Genomic DNA, 19,623 nt, shown 5'->3' with positions numbered 1-19,623 from the left:
ATTCATATACTGGTTGACTTGCCAAACCTTTATCTTTATTTATAATTACTTTCATTTCTTTCGTAAATTATCCGATATTTCCAGCTGTTATTTCATTCAATTGATCCAAAATAACAGTTCTTTTCAAATAAATGATAAGACTGATACGATATGCATGTTCACGTAATGTTGGAAATTTACCTTTTTTTCTCAACACTTTACTTATGTTTATTCATTTTAAATTTTAAGTTTCTTTCACTTTGATCAATGTATACAACAAAGTTAAAACTATTGCTTGCCAAAATTCCATCAGTAACAGCCTTTTATTTACTAGTATTCTTCAGCTTTCCTCACTACCAAAGTTAGAATAAGTTGACTAAATTTCATTAAACAATGTTTATACCCCATTATGACAAGAGGGCACAATGTTAAAATTTAAAAAACAATGGCAAGGTACCAGCAAGACTTATTTTTATATCAGTGTGATTGGTTTATGAAATTAGTTATTGTTTGCACTAGTGGAGGTCATTACTGACAGAGAATCAACTATATAACTATTCAATGTATTATGTTTATTTCCACATTCCATCACTTTTCTCTGTATTAAGTCATCTACATCTATTCTTTACACATGTTAAACTGAAGATGAAAAAAGTCAAAAACAATATTCACTTATTATAAAATGATAGGAGTATGAAAATGTATTGTAAATTAAAATATACATATAGAAAGACATTCTCAGTTCCTATTAAGCCTTATTCAAAACTTAGATAATTTAAATTTAAGCAAATTATTTAATTATTAATAAATACATCTTAAATTCCAAGACTCAATAAATAACTGAGTGTGGTATGTAACTAACATTGAAATTTTGGTTTGTTTATATATATATTCACTTTGGTTAGTGTTGCTTTTAATTACCTTAACATGCTAATAAATAAATGCTGGTTAAATTGCTGAATGGTACCAAAATTTTGTCAACAAACTGAATGACAAGTTACTTGAAATGTTTAAACTTATTAAAGTTACATGAAACTAAGCAGATACTAAATACTATAGAAATTAACTTACTTTCCACTTACAAGAGTGTCCTCACACATTCAAAATCACAGAATCTTGGCAGATGATTCAATTCACATAGACAATGCCCAGCTTGTTGAAGCTTGTTTCTGTTTGTGCAGATAGTCATGACACAACACCACTGATATAATACAAAATTCTGCTTTACCACATGTAAGAAAGGAGTGTATTATCCAATGTAAACTTTTAGATAGGCTAGAATCATGATTTATCTGGGTGATAAAAACACAGCATTAGAACATTTAAACATGAGGTACAGCTCAACACAAGTACTTGTTTATGAAAAAGTTATTCTGCATTTTCAAAGATTTTGTTGCTCAAAAATTATATCACAATGATCCATTGATTTACTCTGAATATGTAGATGAAGATCAAAGTTACAAAATAGTAGGTTATGCTCTAATTAATATATATTAAATGAAAGTGTTATTTTTCTATCTCACTTTCTGAACAAATGTAATACTTTTTATTCACTTGAAAGAAAAATAAAGACACCAAAATATAACTACTTTTTTATCTTTAACCCACACATCAATTTTAATACTTACACAAAAAGACACAGCATAGAATTTGTTCACAAGCACACATTGTTACTCAGTATTTTAAGTTTGATATTAAATCTTTCTTATACAATACTTAGAGGAAAATTACATACAAACAGAGGCTTTAAAGAAGTTTGATTTTTATTTTGTTGTTGTTTAATAAATGTAACAACACTATCAACCTTATTATAACATAACTTGAAAACAACAGACAGCTGTCAGTTAGGTTTGCATTCAGCTGAGCCAATTTTCTATCACAGTTAGCTTTAGAAATCTCTATAAAAGTCATACTTATTCACCAAGCTGATATCATATCTCTTACTGTACACAAATATTGAAAAATTTGTTTACAAGGAATTTTCCAAACATGAATTCAAATGTCATCAGTTTAAGACAATGACTTGAAATGTCAACTCTATATATTTCAATTTTTTACACATTTTACTAGTAGGATAATATTATTTGTGAATATAGATGTCTGTCCACTGCATACAATTATGAATAAGAAAATAAAAATTTAATTTGTGTTTCAATTATGTCTGTTGTATAATTTTTTAAATTCTGTTCAGAAACAAAATGTTTTGTTGAGTTCTAAGTATTTATGTGTTTGTAATTAAGCACAAATATACACAATAGGCTATCTTTGCTTACCCACCATGTGTATCAGAACACAGAACCAATTTTCTGGGATTAAAAGTCCACACACTGTGCTGCTGGTGATAGTGCAAGAATTCTAAAAACTCTGTTAACAAGTGCAAAAACATGAATAACTCATTCAAACTTTTGACATAGGGGTGTTATAAAGTCATTCTGCTCTTAACAAGTACATAAAAAGGGAAAATTGTTTGAAAATGTGATAAATACTCATAATACCAACACTGCTGTAAGATTATTGGAAGTTACACCTTTTATAGTAAGAAGGAATATTTTAAAAACAAGTGCAACATTTCAATCTCTCATGCAATCATTCTCAAGAACAAAAGTTTTTATAATAAAGAAGGTTCTAGTAATTATATCAACACTCAACACCCTTAAAATGTGTTTAAAGAACTTTTAGAAAAACTGTCTATATTCACAGCCAAATATTTGCTTTTTGTGGTTGTATAAGAAATGTAAGTGAAGTGATACAACTCTAAATATTTTGGTGCTTTCTAATGATCAACTACAGTTCAGAATGAAAGTATTGTAAAATAATTTCTACCAGAATAACTCTAACTGAAATTTTCATCTTGAAAGGCACCTCAGGGGCTAAATCAGTAAATGAACAGATCAATCACACCTAGAATTCCCTGTTATTAATTTTATGACAGCATGTTCCCTTAAAATATCAAAAAATATTACAAATAATCTTTTCCATATTTTGAATCCTTAGCCCCTATATTTTCAGTGTCTTATCAAAAACTCTGAGAACCACAGTAAACACTAAAAAAGTATAAAAGCTAAAAGATTTTCTATTTAAATGCCCTATTTACATTCCATTTTCATGGCAGTGTGATCCACAATTGTTTTTATCCTTTTTTGTTAATAATTTTACCCAGTTTGTCTGTAATTCCTCCTTATTATCAATATGTAGATTTTCTTATTACTACTTCCTTTCAATGGACTGTATCAATAACCTTTTATTGATGAGTCAATCAAAAATGTTAAACTCTATGTGTTAAACAAAGAAAATACTTTTACTTATTCATGTAGTCTAACAAAAATGTTTATTACCCTTGTAATTCCTGAATATTTTAATTTGGACATGAAGCATGGTCCTCACAAATCAGAAACCAGGAAGTTTCATGGCAACAGATACACAAGAAACAAGCAACTGAAAAAAGAGAAGACAAATAAGATTAGTAGCAGCACAAGATAATCACTCGGTAGCAAAATGCTGTTGATACTTATAGTGCAAGTACCAGTTTTGAAGCTAACATCTAAGCACGATTCCATGATGCAAGGTGCTTTTAAGAGAAAATCTAGACATTTGTATACTTTTGAAGGTATCGTAACAAAGAACATATCACACAAGAAAATATCCACAGTGGTAATATGTTTGTTGATAAGGACAATCTATCAGAAGTAGCAAGGGAGTTTTGTAAGTGTTTCTGAGAGGTTGGTTGATTTAAAGTTTTATAGCACAAAGCAGTTAGGCTATCTATGTCAAACATCCAGTAAAAAAAGTAAATTTAGTAAAATTCATAAAAGGAAATTAAGGTAAAACAAAATAATGTTTAAAAAAACAACACATAAATAGCATAAAACCAAAGTTTACATCAAGTCTACAACATTAAGAGAAAAACTACAGTAATTCAAGTTGTAAAGGACTTTCTGTAGTGTAACTGTAATTATCGTAACTCACCAGGAGGACAAAGAGGTAAGTACAAAAACCACCATAAGTCACCTGAAGTTGGCCTTTCTAATCCTGGTTCCAAATTATTTGATGTTATGGCCATTTTCAAAAAGGAAAGTAACAAAATGTTTTAAAAGAAGTGTAGCAAAATTATAGACAGGATAACTAATGTGTAGTTCAAACAGCAGCATTAGGCACCTGAAGTTGGCCTTTCCAGTCATGGTTTCAAGTGATTTAATTTTACAGCCAGTTTCTAATTTCAAATCAAATTACATATACTGTGATTTTCAAAAGGGAGCCACATTAAAAATGTGTAATGTATATATTAAAAAAAACTTAAATGGCATTAAAAAGATTAATGAACTTTATTATCCATGAATGTTAATAAACTAGACATTAAAGCATATTTATAATTAAAAGTTTTATACTATCTGATACAGAGATGCCAACTATTTCAAATGACTGAGCGTAGTGATTGTAGACAGAACCCTTCCACAGTTTCAGTCCTTTTAGATTTGCCAGAAACAAGATAATCTGGTAAACGAGGCCTCTTTTTCCAACTTGTGAATGATCGCATTGGTGTTTCTATGCTGCTTAGAAAATGATAAATACCCATCGACACAAGCGCTGATTGGCTGACAAACACTGATGACATAACTATGGATTCCCCCACGTACCCAGTAGGAGAAGCACTGTACTTAAACTATTGGTAGATGTTAGAGATACAAATATTTTTATTATTTCAAGCACAAACATGATTATTGCAAGTAGCCATTTGGACTGTCTTTTATTTATTATCAAAATTTATTTGTATTTTACTAGAAATTTTCTTTTCACCCCTTTCAAGTCCTGGGGAACAATTTATCACTTTATTGTATTGGCCAAAATAATATATAATAATTTGGGAGTTGCAACAAGTTGTAATATTTGTCTATATGAGCATGTAGTTGTAATGTATGCACCAACATCGTAATGATTACGTTCAAATCATAATGGTTGGCATCTCTGCTGATGTTCATGATTTAATTTGTCAGGTATGAAGTTTTGTGCTCAGAAGCAAACAAAGTAACATTTTATTACTTGGATAAATAAAATTACCAAAAATAGAGAAAATTGTTATCTCTATTTGCAATTAGTTTATTATTATTGTGACAATTGATTAAGTCATAGTTTTGATTAAACTGCACAAAACTAATCAATGTAAATACTGTCTGAACATAACCAATTAAATTTTCTAGTTCTAAACAGTTCTCTCAGTTGTTTAGCATGAGTGTGGCACTACAATACATGCTACAATAACGTGAAGAGGGAACTTCAAGCCATTTCTGCGTAGACCACAAATTATTTGTGTACACTGGAAGGTTATGTTAAATAAACAAACAATACTGTCATCATAAACTGAGACAAGTACCTTTATAATGCAATTTTTTCATACGTGATGTATGTAGGCTTATCCATGTACTGAAAGTTTAAGAAATCCTCTTAATTCTTAAACATAAAATTCCACTTCAGAAGAAACTCCCTTCCCCAATACACAACAGAATGTTTCAAAACTTTCCAAACAATCACATTTAAATACTTTTTTCTTCATAACATTCCTTAATTGTTTCTAACTTCATGATAAGGACAGAAATAGTTGTTCACATATGTACAAGATGTTGAAAATTTGTTCACTGACTACAAAACTTAGTACCAACAGAGACCAATTCCATGTCTAAAAGTAAGGATGAAAAGACAGTGAAAGACCATACTTACGATGCATGCACTGAGATGATCTGATTCACCATAAAACCCATTCTTAAATTTTTTAATCACAGAACATATTTTAATAAGCTAATTTTCTTTGCTCTTATAAGAAAAATGGTAAAGGTGTCACAAATTAACCTTAATATTTGCAGAACAAGTGTCTAATCCTCCATAAAACAACTCTACTGTTGATCTTATCAGTGAAAAACATTTTCCAAATTCATGTTCATTCATTAAATCTTTTAAAGACTTTCTCAAAAGCATCATTTTATCATCAGAGCTATCGTTCTAGTAGGTCTCAAGTCTTTCCAAATACTTGAATTTGTTTGATTTTCATTTTTTTGGAATTTATAAAACATTTTACACTAATCACTTTTGTTATGCAACATGAAGTTGTAACCTGTTTCTGTCAGTATTTTTATCACAATTGTTAATATGTATTAGTGTTAATATGTATTTTGCATTTGTTTTCCTACTTAGCATCTGGGAGTCTCCTATGATAATGTGTTTATTACATTTGTCGTATTGAAAAACATGCAAAGATAGTTTTTGTGTTCTTTGAATCTAGTTTCCATTTTTATGCTTCTTTCCCCAATGTAGAAGTCATGACAGTTGTTGCATTGTATTTTATAAATCATGTGTGTAGTTTTTATGTGTAAAAAGATGTCCCACATCATTTTCACATGTAGGAAGTTGTGGCTTGAGCACCCACGTCTCAATGTCCTAACTTCTATTTCTAATTCTGTATGTGTTGCTACTCTATTTCTTATATGAGACTGGTGAATGGAGGTTAAGACTGATAGACAGTGTATCCCCACTGCAGTGTGGTTCCTATTTCTTAAGTCATCTCAAAACCCTAGGGTACATATTATGATCCCACACTGTAGCTTGTACCCTGGGATATTTTCAGTCAATGCAGCATTTTTTTTATTTAATTCTTTTTTGAGTTATAACAAACTAACACACACATGTGAATACTATGATGACTGATATTCCATTTCTGCCTTTACAAATGTATCATTAATGTAAAAAAAGGTATAACTTGCATAACTATCAAAGTTTCTCCATTTAGGCCTATACAGTTCCCCTAGAAGTATACAAACTAGCTTTTGATACATATAAATATTAAATGTCCCAAAATAAACTTAAAATAAATTATTATGGTTATTCTAATCAAATGATGTATACTTTTCACCATACTCATCTTCCAACTGATACAATAATTAAGTTTCATGCAGAATAATTCAAAAATATTAAACTGATTAACATCAACAGAGAATGCCTTTAAAATTGCATAAACCCCACAAACAATATTATAAGTAAGAAAGAAAATAAACATTTTATTAACATTGTAAAAACTTCTAAGTATCAAACATTATTATTCTGTGAGTAGAAATATTTAGTACTAAATATTAAGCTATTTGTTGGACCTCAAACATTGTGCAAGAACATCATAATTCATGGTTTAATTACAAGTACTCAACTGACAAAATTAAAATTATAAAACAATAGAAAAATGGCCCTGTAAATATTGTAGGCAATATATGTTATTCATTTATTTATAATTATTTTAATATTGTATCATTCCCACTGATATTCTGAACCAAACTAATTTAAATTCTCTTAAGTCTCACTCTAACTTCATGACTGGCATGGCCAGGTGGTTGAGGAGTTTGACTCGAAATCTGAGGGTCGCGGTTTTGAATCCCTGTCACACCAAACATGCTTGCCCTTTCAGCCATGGGGGAGTTATAATGTTACGATTAATCTCACAATTTGTTGGTAAAAAGAAGCCCAAGAGTTGGCGGAGGGTGGTGATGACTAGCTGCCTTCCTTCTAGTCTTACACTGCTAAATTAGGGACGGCTAGCACAGACAGCCCTCGAGTAGCTTTGTGCGAAATTCCAAAACAAACAAACAAAAAAAAAGTTAATGTTCGTTGTTTTTCACATGTAAATAATATAAATAAGCTTTTAAAAATTATTATTTATAATAATTTCATAAAATTTTTAAAGTTTACAAAATATTTCCAAACAATATGTATGTTAAATATAGTAAAGTAGCAATTTCTAATAAAGAGAAAACTCAATGAAAATATTAGAAATGTGAATAGAATGACACTAGATGACAGCACTACAGGTTCAGGATGAGAAGTTAATTTTTTATTAATGGAAGCTCCTTGAAAAAAGGCACACAAAAGAGGTGATGAGTTAATAGTGTGAAACTGTCCTCGTTTTCTTGTAAGGAAATTTTTTATTAGAAGTAAAAAAAATTATATATAAAATATTTTTACAGACTCATCTTGTGTTATCCCTATTATTAACAGTAAACCTTCTTGAATTTACAATTGAAGGCAAAGAGAGCTTTGAGAACATGGCTGTATCATGCTAAAAATATCCCTGGGAAAATGTTAATTTACTTTATTCAGTGAACTTTCTTCAAAGATAATAACAGCTGGGGCAAAATCTTGCAATTTGCCAATCAGCTATTTAAGGGGGAAGATATACATACAGACATGATCATCAAATGGGAATGATTAGGGTTGTAAAATTTGTACAAGGATTATAACATAGGATAGGAAATCAAAAGATGGAATCTCTAACACAAAAATGTAAAAATGTCTTAACTAAAGATAAATAGCAATGTATAAATAAACTTCTGTTTAATCCACATTGTTAAATCCTCATTCTTCATAATGAACATTATGAAATGATTCAAGCAAACTCAAAATATTCAAATATCCTGTATCATGTTAAAATTCAATAAATTTTTTTTTCCTTCACAATCACTGTATTCAATAACACATTAGGACATATGATTGCATGAACAAAAGAAAGAGAAACACTAAAAAATTTATCAGACAAGGATACATTGCTACAGCTGTACCAAACTATCCTTAAAACATCTCAAACTGAATGTTATGAAATAAAATCAGAAATATAATGCCACAATAATAATGTATGTTGAATAAAGTTGTGATGTTTACTTCCATAAAAATAATTTTACGTCATTATAAGCAGAAGTATTAAATGAGAGGAACATCTTGATAGTGTATCATAAAAATTGTCTTCTTATTTTAGTTGTTAAAAACAAACAGTAATAAAGGCTGTAGATTATATTCATGTTTTTATGACCTACAAATGAAATGATGTCTGACAAAAGTACTTGAGGGAGAAGTATATGTATCTAGAGTTGCATAGTACATGTTACTACAAAGAACTGTGACTATACAGCAATATCTGTAAGTCACACACAGCCTATAATAAAAACAATCTACAAAACATTTTTTTGGAAACTATGTACTAGTCATTCTGTTAACAACTGTATTATTATTTCTTAACTTCAAAAACAACAACCAACATCTTATTGAAGTATGCTTGTTTGTTATTGGATAAAACAACATAGTTTCATATAATATAGTACTGGTAAATACAAACAAATTACTTTTAAAACATTAAAAATAAACACCAGCTAACAAAACAACACTAAGTGTACAATTAACTTTTAATGTATTCTATCCATTCATCCATCCAATATTTTCAGAAACCAAAACAAATAATAAATATACTGTGTACATAAACATATAAATATTGCTCTACATACAACTCAAGCAAAAAAATGGTATTATTAAATAGGATAAATTTACCAAAGATTTATAAACTGATTTTATGGAAATTATTTGGTTTGCACACAAAACGAACTTGAAAACTATCTTCCAAACACTCAGCAGGTATGGACAGATAGTTACAATGAACTATTCCGTGGAAAAACAAATGTACCCCACAAACAAAAAAACATACAACGTACAATGCATATAAATATCTTTCTCAGTTACTAAACAAAAAAACATTCCACAATACTTGATTTCTTCAAACTGAAAAATATCAACATCTAACACAACCAGAAAAATAATTATTTTATACAGTTTCTTTGCAGCAGTTATAAGTTTATTATGATTAATAAAATATTTTCCCAACACACACACACACACAAATAGTTCTGACTTGTTTTATTTGAAATCTCCTGATAAATATTATATTTTAAAGTTAGTTTCTCTGATAAATTTTTATTATTTACACAAAAGCAAAAGCATGACAATATTATCAAATTTTATAACCTTATAACCAGTGTTAAAGTCCCAATTGAGTTAAATAGTTTTAGCTGTTTCCAGAAGTGTAAAACTAAACATAAAGAAGCACTTCATAGTTCAAAACATCAAAGCAATATACACATATTTACACTAATTATTCATGTCCACAGTAACATACTATTCTGAAAAAAAAAATTGCCTATGGTCAAAACAAAGTAATACAAAAGGCTGGGACAAGAAACAACTAAATGTTGAACATTCAAGAGTAAGCAGTTTGAATCATGATGTGACCATTGAAGTCCAACCTGACAAAATGGATTGTAAACAACTAAGAGTGTTTGTGAAAACATTTAAGAAACACAGAGGCTGATACCTTACAGAAGTTTCCACCCTTCATGATGGTTATTAGCTTACAAATATTTTGAACCCTTAAGACAACTGATGGTCACAGAAAATGTTAACCCTTATCACTAATCTCTGTTACTGTTGAAGGCCTGTGTAAGGGAACTTGCACTATCATTAACAAATTATTTTATATTAGTTAAAGGGCCACTCTGACATTTTTTCCCAACAAATTAGAAAAACAAAACATGAAAATTTTTTACTCACTATCTAAACATGGCTATCTTTTGTTAGAATTTTATATTGCTCTGTACCTTTTTCATTTGTCTGAATCTTTTGAGTGTCTAATATGATTCACAATAGGTATTCCATGAATTAAAAACAACAACATGATATAGTACTATACTTGTACTAACATAAATTAATATGTAAATCAGGAGTACTAAGTCTTCTGTTTACAATCAGTAACAGGAGTAATGTCACAAAAATTCTTCTTCATTAACATATGTTTACTAGTAGTTCTAGTGCTGTAAACATCTACAAGTTTGGGACCTTCAAAATTGGTATTTCATGTAACAAACCATCTACCAGATAGTGGGTTTTATTTAATGTAAAGTACAAAAACTGTTGAAAATTATACCCCATAATAACCTGATGATGTATCATTCATTATGAGCCTAAAATGTACAGTACAACATAGCTAATAATTATTTTATCTAATTAGTCAATTACAATTCAACCAGTAGCATACTTATATGACAAGTAAAAGGCACAATTTTAAATGTTTCATAAAAGTTAATCACAACTAACTTCTTTCAGTGTCAAATTATTAGAGAAACATGTCAAACATAATTCCCATTTTTAAAAATCTTTAAAAGTTCTTTTCCCATTTGTATACTATCCTACCAAACATTTCTTACAATCATGAGATGTGTGAGATTTATTTCAAAATAAACTGAACACTGGCTTTCAGATACGCAGCACGTAAATATGTTTAATATTGAGTAAAAAACCAGCTGCCAGCTCTAAGTGTCTGATGTAAGTAGAGGATGAAAAGTCTGTTTATACAATGACAAACAAATTATACTACTGTGTAATATTACTACAGACATATTTGTTTTGTATATGTTACAAACAAATTGAATTATTCTATAGTAGTAACATCATATGCTCTTCTCCATTAGTTTGGTAAACAACTTTGTCAAATTATTTAGCACCACAAAACAGTCACCTTATAGCAACATCAAGGTACAGCACAGTGACAATCATTTAGCCACTTTTTCATGGTTGTAGTAATGTTTGTTTGTTTTTTAGCATCTCCCACTATATTACAGTATACCATATTAGCAGGGTAACAATCACATTACCCTTGTTTTTCATTGTCATAGTACTGTGTTTTTCTAGTGTCTGCCATTAGGTTGCAGCAGTTGTGGTACAGTAACAATCATTTAGCCATTTTTGGATTATTATAACACAATGTATTATTATGTAACAGCATACCAGTCAACTATACCTAAATTATTGTACATAATACTAACTGTTCTCTTCTGTATTGTCTGTTTACCATTTCACTTCACCACATACCAGGTTGGCAATTTTACTTTGTATCCACATGAAGATGTTTATTCCAGTAATAACTGGGACTACACTTGAAAAACTGTATTAAGTACAAATCTCATAAAAGCCCTTGGTGTTTGTTTTGAAAACACATCTTAACAGATATTGTTTATACAGATGACTCTCTTAACACAACTATATCAGTGTGTTGAATCATAAAGAAGACAGTTTAGATCTATCATAGCTGCTACAAGGTTTGTTTATATTCTAATATCTGTATGTAATTTTACAATTAGTTATTAAGTTATATTCAGAAAACACAAGGAATTCAGTTGTGTCACATAACAGTTTATCAGATGATTCAAGTTCATTATCTACTATCTATATATTACCTTGAGACCAAACAGTTATGAGCTAGCTATTAAATAAAATGGAAAATTAGAAGAGAACTATAACACTGACCCGTGTTTTAATGTCTTTTTTTATATTATTTGTGTTATAATCACAATTTAATTATAATATCAAACTTCCCTCAGAATCACACTCTTTCCCTATTCTATAACACAATAAATGGGCTAAACAAAAAGTGATTTAAAACTGAGAAATAAAGCAACACATGGGTCAAATAATTTTAATAATTTAGTGTCATAAACGTTTTTGTCTCTCACAAAATTTTAAAACTATATAGCCAAATAATCAAAAACTGGTCAATATATTTTGTTAGAAATAAGTAGAAAGTGCACTTCTTGGCCTAATTTCCCTTTATGGCAGACATTAATATGGTAAGCTCTGCTGCTAGAACTATCCATTTTTAACAAAACTGTGGTAATAATAAGAATCTTTATATTTTATTAATGTTAACTGAAAGCCTGGTACAGTCACTTCTCAGAATAATTGATATCAATGTTCTTGACATTGAACAGTCACATTTTACTAATTCATAAAACACACAAAAAACTGAATGGATACTTTCCATCAAGCCAGTAATTATAGGAAACCAAAATATGTAACAAAGGGAAGAATTAAGTACAATTATACTAATCACTGTTTGATGTTAACTGTCTGATATGTTTTAGGGCAGTTTCTACCAACTTCTTCTTGTCTGCTTCTCTCACCCTTAAGGGAGTAAAGAACATTAATTCACACTAAAAGTATGGATAGGTCAAATTAATATTTTAAAAATTAGTAAATTATATTATTAAAATTGTACAAATCCTTTTCATTCACAAGACTGAACAAGACCTACCTAAGAAAAATAAGACCCTTTAAAAAAATGTTGCATTATTTGAAACTTGTATTTTTAAGCAATAATTTTATTTCTGAAACAACTTGAAAGGTAGTTATACATTTTCATCAATAAATAAACATTGCAATTGGTACAAAAGCATGCATTATAAAATATAAAGTGTAAACACACCATTGTAAAGTAAAAAAACAAACAAACTTTTTATCTTTATAACACAAATTTGCCCTAAACAATGTTCTAGGTAACACTGCATAACAAATCATTTGCTACATTAGAAAACTCAAGTGATTATTTGGTAATTAAATAGTTTTGGTTTCAGACACGTAATCAGAATTTGTCCATCACCTCCAGATTTTAAGATACTGTAGTATCTCACTACTTTATCAACAATATGTGTAATACCATACAATCAGCTCAGTTCAATAGGTTTATACTGTGAAATTAAGTTTACATAGAAAGTTTAATGAACAAAAGGAATAAATTTTTGATAACTTCAGACAGTAACTGTATTGTATTGGTGTAAAACTCCATATATATTGTTCATATGTGCTACTTGTTCTTGATAAAATTATAATGACTTGCACCAATTTTGCTTCATTCCCATGTTCACCTTTTCTGCCCAGGAACATTTGAGGAGTCCCTCAACTGAGCTTAAAATGGGCAGAGTGATACACCTCTCTCTCAACTGCTTTTCACTCACTCACTCAGTTGGTTACTTTTTCTGGCTCTGTGCACACTCAAAACAAAGTCCATCTTCCTCACATCATACCTGTGATATAATCAAATGAAATCAAAATTTTGTTTTTAAAATATTTTAAACTAGTTCTCTAAACATAATTCTTTTATACTTTTAGAAAATTATTTCATGTACTGACTGCTTTCTCTTCAAGTAAAGTCCAAAAACCCCCGAAACAGTTTATGCTACATTTGTGTTGTTCAGTTTCCAAATCTGGCTTCACACAGTGGCTAAATAAAAGAAGAGCAATTGTGTCATTGACAATTTCAATGATACAGTGTGAGCCCAAAGATCATCTAACTTACTGTTATTTTTGCATTAATATTTCTGGATATTCAGACAAAACTAAACAATACACTAAATATCCAGAGATTGCATCTGTGATGAAACCAGTACCTCATGGGGATGATTTTCTCGTGTCACATCCAGCAGCAAAGTGGGAAATAGAAGTTATACTGCAAAAAAGACAATGAATCATCTTTACTTTCTTCATTTAGTAATTTTACCCTGTGGCATCTCAGCATAAACTGCCTCATCTGATCACACAAGATGAGCTAAATGATCAGATTTGTGACTTGTTTTATACTGAAACAGCATGAGGAACTTTCATTTATGGCAATGGAATTTATCATAAAGTCTTGCTCCTCACTACAGCATGCAAGATACTTTGTGTTTCTGTACAAATGTTGATGCACTTATTGAAGAATCAAGTACTGAATATACTCTCAAGAAAGAAAACATTTTACCAATTCATCTAAAGTTAGTGTGAAAACTGTGCTTTTACATAATGGGAACACTAAGCCATTGGTTCCTGTTGTTAATGCTGTGAACACAGTAGAACATGCAGCTTATTCCTGAAGCAATCAAATATCCACAACTGCTAAGTCTATAAAGTGAGTGTACCAAACACTGCAGCTTTTTGTCTGTCTGGGATAGCCGATATCATAAAATGCATTTCAAAAAAACGGAATGGCCAGTGAGAGAATTACGTTCCAGGAAAACAGAAAGTTGAGTTCCAACTTTCAGTGAATCATCAAGATATGTTTCTTCCCCCACTCCATCTGTCTTATAAGTTTCAAAAAGTTAGTGAAGTAAAAACTAAAAGGTCGTATTTTTGTTGGGCCACAGATTTGGGAAGTGCTGATGAATGGTGATTTTGAAACATTAATCAGTCAGAAAGAACTTACTGCGAGGAAATCACTCAAACTGGTTGTTAAAATTTTCTTAGGAATTTACAGAGATGAAAACTATGTTGTGACGATTAATGATATCCCTGAGAACAAGAGGAAAACTGGGTCCAAGATGTCACTAAAGTTACACTTCTCACACTTTTAATTAAGTTTCTTATCAAATGATCTTGGTGAAGTGAGCAATAATCTTGGTGAGCACTTCCCTTAAGTTATGTCTATAATAGAACAGTAACATCAAGAAAGACAGTGGAATCCTGTGATGATGGAAGATTACTGTTGATTCTTGTTTTATGAAACTAACAACATACATTAAAGATGCAACAAGTCAGTCAGGTATTTTGTGAAAAGAAATAAAAAATAATACCATGATGAAAGTTTTAAACATAGCTTAAGTGTATTTTCAGTTTTGAACATTCTTAAATGCAATTTTCAATAAATAAATAAAGTCATCAGAGAGTTATTTTCATAATATATAAGAATATTTAGAATAAACCTAATATAGCTCATAATCTAGAGGTGATCAGTAATATTCAACAATTTTAGAATCAGGATCAACAAACTACTCATGAACAGTTGTATTTTTATTGTAGTGGAGAAACTTTTGTGGACAGTGTAACTTCTAAACGTATATAATTACTGTGCAAAATTACTCAAACACTTATATGATTTACATATTTCTGAAAAATTACTTTGATTCAATGACTTTAGGATATTTCAACACATAAACAAAAAACATGAATTTTATCTCATAAGTACAACTCAAAGCTGATAGTTAAAACCATTTATAACTTCTATTATAAAGAAGCTTACACATAGAACAGCCTTAAATATAAAATTTTCAAAACTACTTACAGATCAACCTATACAAAGTATATACTTCATGATATTCCTACAAGTACCTATATTCTTAGTTATGCCAACTAACAAGACATGCTTTAACAGATATGAGGTGTTCTTTCATTATAAAAAGCCCAGACACCTAGTTATCATAAAAAAAACTATCATATTTATATGCAAGAAAGTATTAATTATTGTGCAAATTTGTGGTAAGCACTGTTAAATATATGAATAAACAAACATTCTGAATTTAAATGGTTTTCTATTAAATGAAACTAATTATGGCTAAATTAACTTGCACGTTCATGATCATTAACTTCAAAATGTAATATAGAATTTTAGTTATAAACATTATACCATAAATTTAAGATTTTATTTCTATCTATCTTAGAAAAATAATATATTAATAATATTTATCTACTTTGTATTCAATGTTTTATTACTCTCACATTACACGTGGAGATGAAAATCTGAGAATGTTTATTTAATTTGAAGCATTGGAACCTATCATCTTGTGAATATGTGCAAATTGTATGCATGTATGATTAACTGACTACACAACAGACATTCAACTATTATTAAACTCTGGACAATTAAAACTGATTCATTAATAATTATGGTATTAATACAGAGAATTCTCAGGTTATGTTTAATATATTACTATGATAAAAAAATCTACAGAGAGAAACTTTTTGGTAATAAAATCTACAACTGTTTCCAACTTCTGATCAAAACAAAATACCTATATAGTTCAAATAAAAATTAAACAAGAAATGAATATTATGTACATCTAACATATCACCTTACTTATTATGATTAGAAGGTATTGATTCATCTGTCATGGTACCCTCAATGCAAGCAAAGTTTTGCTATAATCCCAAACACAAGATTCAGCTAGTTTAGGAGGTTTAGTTTTGTTCTAAACACATATCTTAAGATAACAATGCAAAATAATCCTCATAAACAAATATATATCAAACAATTTAACCAATACTAAAAATAAACTAACATTAAAGAAAGAAAAATAAAACATTACTTTATTCAGAGTCTACAACTATTTATCATCTTACCTTCATTCTTTCTAAATTTGTATTTACACCTGTTAAAGGCTAGTTGAGAAACTAAATAAGACTTAACTTTTAATTTAAAAAATGAAACTTGACATCTTGCAGGACACGTCTTGGAGTAAGACATCAATAGTATCAGGTATCTTAAGGGCAACATATGACTAGGTAACTAAACATACAACTTTCATCAATAGTATCAGGTATCTTAAGGGCAACATATGACTAGGTAACTAAACATACAACTTTCATCAATAGTATCAGGTATCTTAAGGGCAACATATGACTAGGTAACTAAACATACAACTTTCATCAATAGTATCAGGTATCTTAAGGGCAACATATGACTAGGTAACTAAACATACAACTTTCATCAATAGTATCAGGTATCTTAAGGGCAACATATGACTAGGTAACTAAACATACAACTTTCATCAATAGTATCAGGTATCTTAAGGGCAACATATGACTAGGTAACTAAACATACAACTTTCATCAATAGTATCAGGTATCTTAAGGGCAACATATATGTAACTAAACATACAACTTTCATCAATAGGTAAGGACAACATATAACTAGGTAATACAACTTTCATCAATAGTATCAGGTATCTTAAGGACAACATATGACTAGGTAACTAAACATACAACTTTCATCAATAGTATCAGGTTTCTTAAGGACAACATATGACTAGGTAACTAAACATACAACTTTCATCAATAGTATCAGGTATCTTAAGGGCAACATATGACTAGGTAACTAAACATACAACTTTTAAGGTGGCTATATGTTTTCATTTTCCTTTTTTAAAAATCAAAACATGCATAATAATTATTGGAAAGACTAACAATTTATAATAAAGCAGTATAATAGTGACATTTAAAATTAACTTTGATTACTTTTATGTTCCACTTACTTTTCAAGCAGAACTACAGCAACTTGTGGGTTTACCCTTCAATACTTACTATTTTCTTGTCCATAGTCATGAAAGTAGGTTGCCCAGTCCCATGTCATGAAAAGATCTAGAAGTTATAAGAAAATATAACTAGAAAAATTCTACAAGAAAAATTCCAGTGCACCAAAATAAAGTAAACTGTTATATGTAAATTAACTTACAAAAATTACAAGAAGAAGGAATTGTACACCGTAAGTCAGAAAGTAATAATAAGAAATCAGTTTTAGTGAAAGGAGACTGATGGACTCTGTGACTAAACTAAAATAATTGGAAGATGTGATATCGAAAATATATGCAACTATTTTACATAGTGGAGTTTCCACAGTTAATACATCTTTAATTATATTTATTTGTTTGTTTTTGAATTTCATGCAATGCTACACGAGGGCTATCTGCATTAGCCATCCCTAATTTAGAAGTGTAAAACTAGACAGAAGTCAGCTAGCTATCCCTAATTTAACATGATAAAGAATGATAAATAATCAAAAGGTTACAAACGCTTGCATTAATAAGAAATAAGTAAGGAGAAATTAGCATCATTAGTTTACAATAAAGTGTATTTTAAGTGTGGAGATTCACTTAAAGCTTAAATTGTGGATCACTTTTTAGGAGAGAACGTCTCTGTGGCTGTCGTTGTTAAATATTATTATTTCTAGATTATAATTATATTCCATTTTTAATTGACATAACACTAATGTACAAATAACAGTCAAATTAAATCATCTATGTTATTTATTCGCGCTTTTCTTTTGTAGTGTCATTATTTGGAAGTGCAATTCTTGTGGATGTGAAGGAGTAAAATCAGCTAACACAGAAGATACAAATAAAGATAACAGAACAAAAATTAAATATTCACTTGTACCACAAAAAGATGAAGATCAGACTGTTATTAGAAACGAGAAGAGAAAATGTAAAAGTGTAAAAGAGAAGAGGGCCAAAAAAGTCCAGAATTTTCATCTTCCTAAAGTAAGTATTGTGATAACGGGAAATGTCATCACATTTCATACCGAGTGTCTGGGACTTACAACGCTAGAAACCGGCTATCGATAGTCGTGGTGGGTAGAGCACAAATAGACGAACATAAGAAGAATGTAATATACCTTCAGTCACATATATTTACTTACTTTCTATACATTTTATGCTAGTGTTCTGCGTGAAGTTTAGACACCGTTATAAATATAATGTATTAAGGCTATAAACTTCACACTCCAATCTTCCACCTTATAAGAAACGTTTAAATTTAATGGTATCGATTTTTAGAAGGAAATTGCAGTCGGTTTAAATGGATATTTGATAACAAGCTTCTAGAGACGTTATGTGTAGATATATACATGTAATACAGGTTTCTTCTTTATCATTGCAGCCATCTCAAAACACTTTTGAAATTGTTGTACTCTATTGACTCTGTTTATGAGTTATGTGTTTTCACAATTATTGCGCTATTGACACAGTTACGAATGAATCTTAACTTGGTATAGGAATACAACAACTTTATGCCATGTCGCTTAGCAACAAAAGTATAACCTGATATTCTTGTTCATCTGTGTACTCAAAGTATAAAGTGAAATGTATGAACAACAAAATTGTAAAAATTACATATTTTCTACTGTATTAACATTTGGGAAGATGTATGAAAGATGCTTCTAATATGGCCATTTTAAAACGGCCATTTTAAAAGCTATTTCAAATTATAGTTCTAAGCCCGCTACGGGGAAAGGAAGGCGTTTTATCAGTATTTTATCTCATGGTTTTCATTGAATTGGTCATATATAAGGGAGACAATTCTTCATGTCGTTAGATGACTTTTCATTAATTATGAATTTACGTAAATTCCGTCCAGGGGACCAGTACTTGTGCTAGTTTTTAATAATATTTTCTTCATTACCATTCAAGCCGTCTCCAAACCTTTAATAAATGTTTATTC

The 19,623-nt window shown here is 29.7% G+C and overlaps 2 long non-coding RNA genes across 12 annotated transcripts; one reads left to right on the top strand and one right to left on the bottom strand.

The window, feature by feature from the left end:
• Nucleotides 1-18: 18 nt before the first annotated feature.
• On the bottom strand, nucleotides 19-17,981 carry LOC143246931 (uncharacterized). Of its 11 annotated transcripts, none has more exons than XR_013026239.1 (5): nucleotides 17,710-17,969; nucleotides 13,527-13,685; nucleotides 3,315-3,414; nucleotides 2,257-2,343; nucleotides 19-1,180 (listed from the first exon to the last, which is right to left on the bottom strand). It is a non-coding gene; the product is annotated as an uncharacterized LOC143246931 (long non-coding RNA). The 11 variants fall into 11 exon arrangements; XR_013026245.1 differs by having other exon boundaries at nucleotides 881-1,271; nucleotides 2,253-2,343; nucleotides 17,710-17,961; XR_013026246.1 differs by having other exon boundaries at nucleotides 881-1,271; nucleotides 17,710-17,961.
• On the top strand, nucleotides 16,606-17,749 carry LOC143246932 (uncharacterized). The gene is made up of 2 exons (XR_013026250.1): nucleotides 16,606-16,911; nucleotides 17,500-17,749. It is a non-coding gene; the product is annotated as an uncharacterized LOC143246932 (long non-coding RNA).
• Nucleotides 17,982-19,623: the final 1,642 nt, after the last annotated feature.

Source organism: Tachypleus tridentatus, chromosome 3, assembly GCF_004210375.1.
Source record: "Tachypleus tridentatus isolate NWPU-2018 chromosome 3, ASM421037v1, whole genome shotgun sequence".
In the NCBI taxonomy this organism is placed as follows: Eukaryota; Metazoa; Arthropoda; class Merostomata; order Xiphosura; family Limulidae; genus Tachypleus; species Tachypleus tridentatus.
Note: the sequence above shows the minus strand (reverse complement) of the source record. Positions and strands in the feature narration are given on the sequence as shown.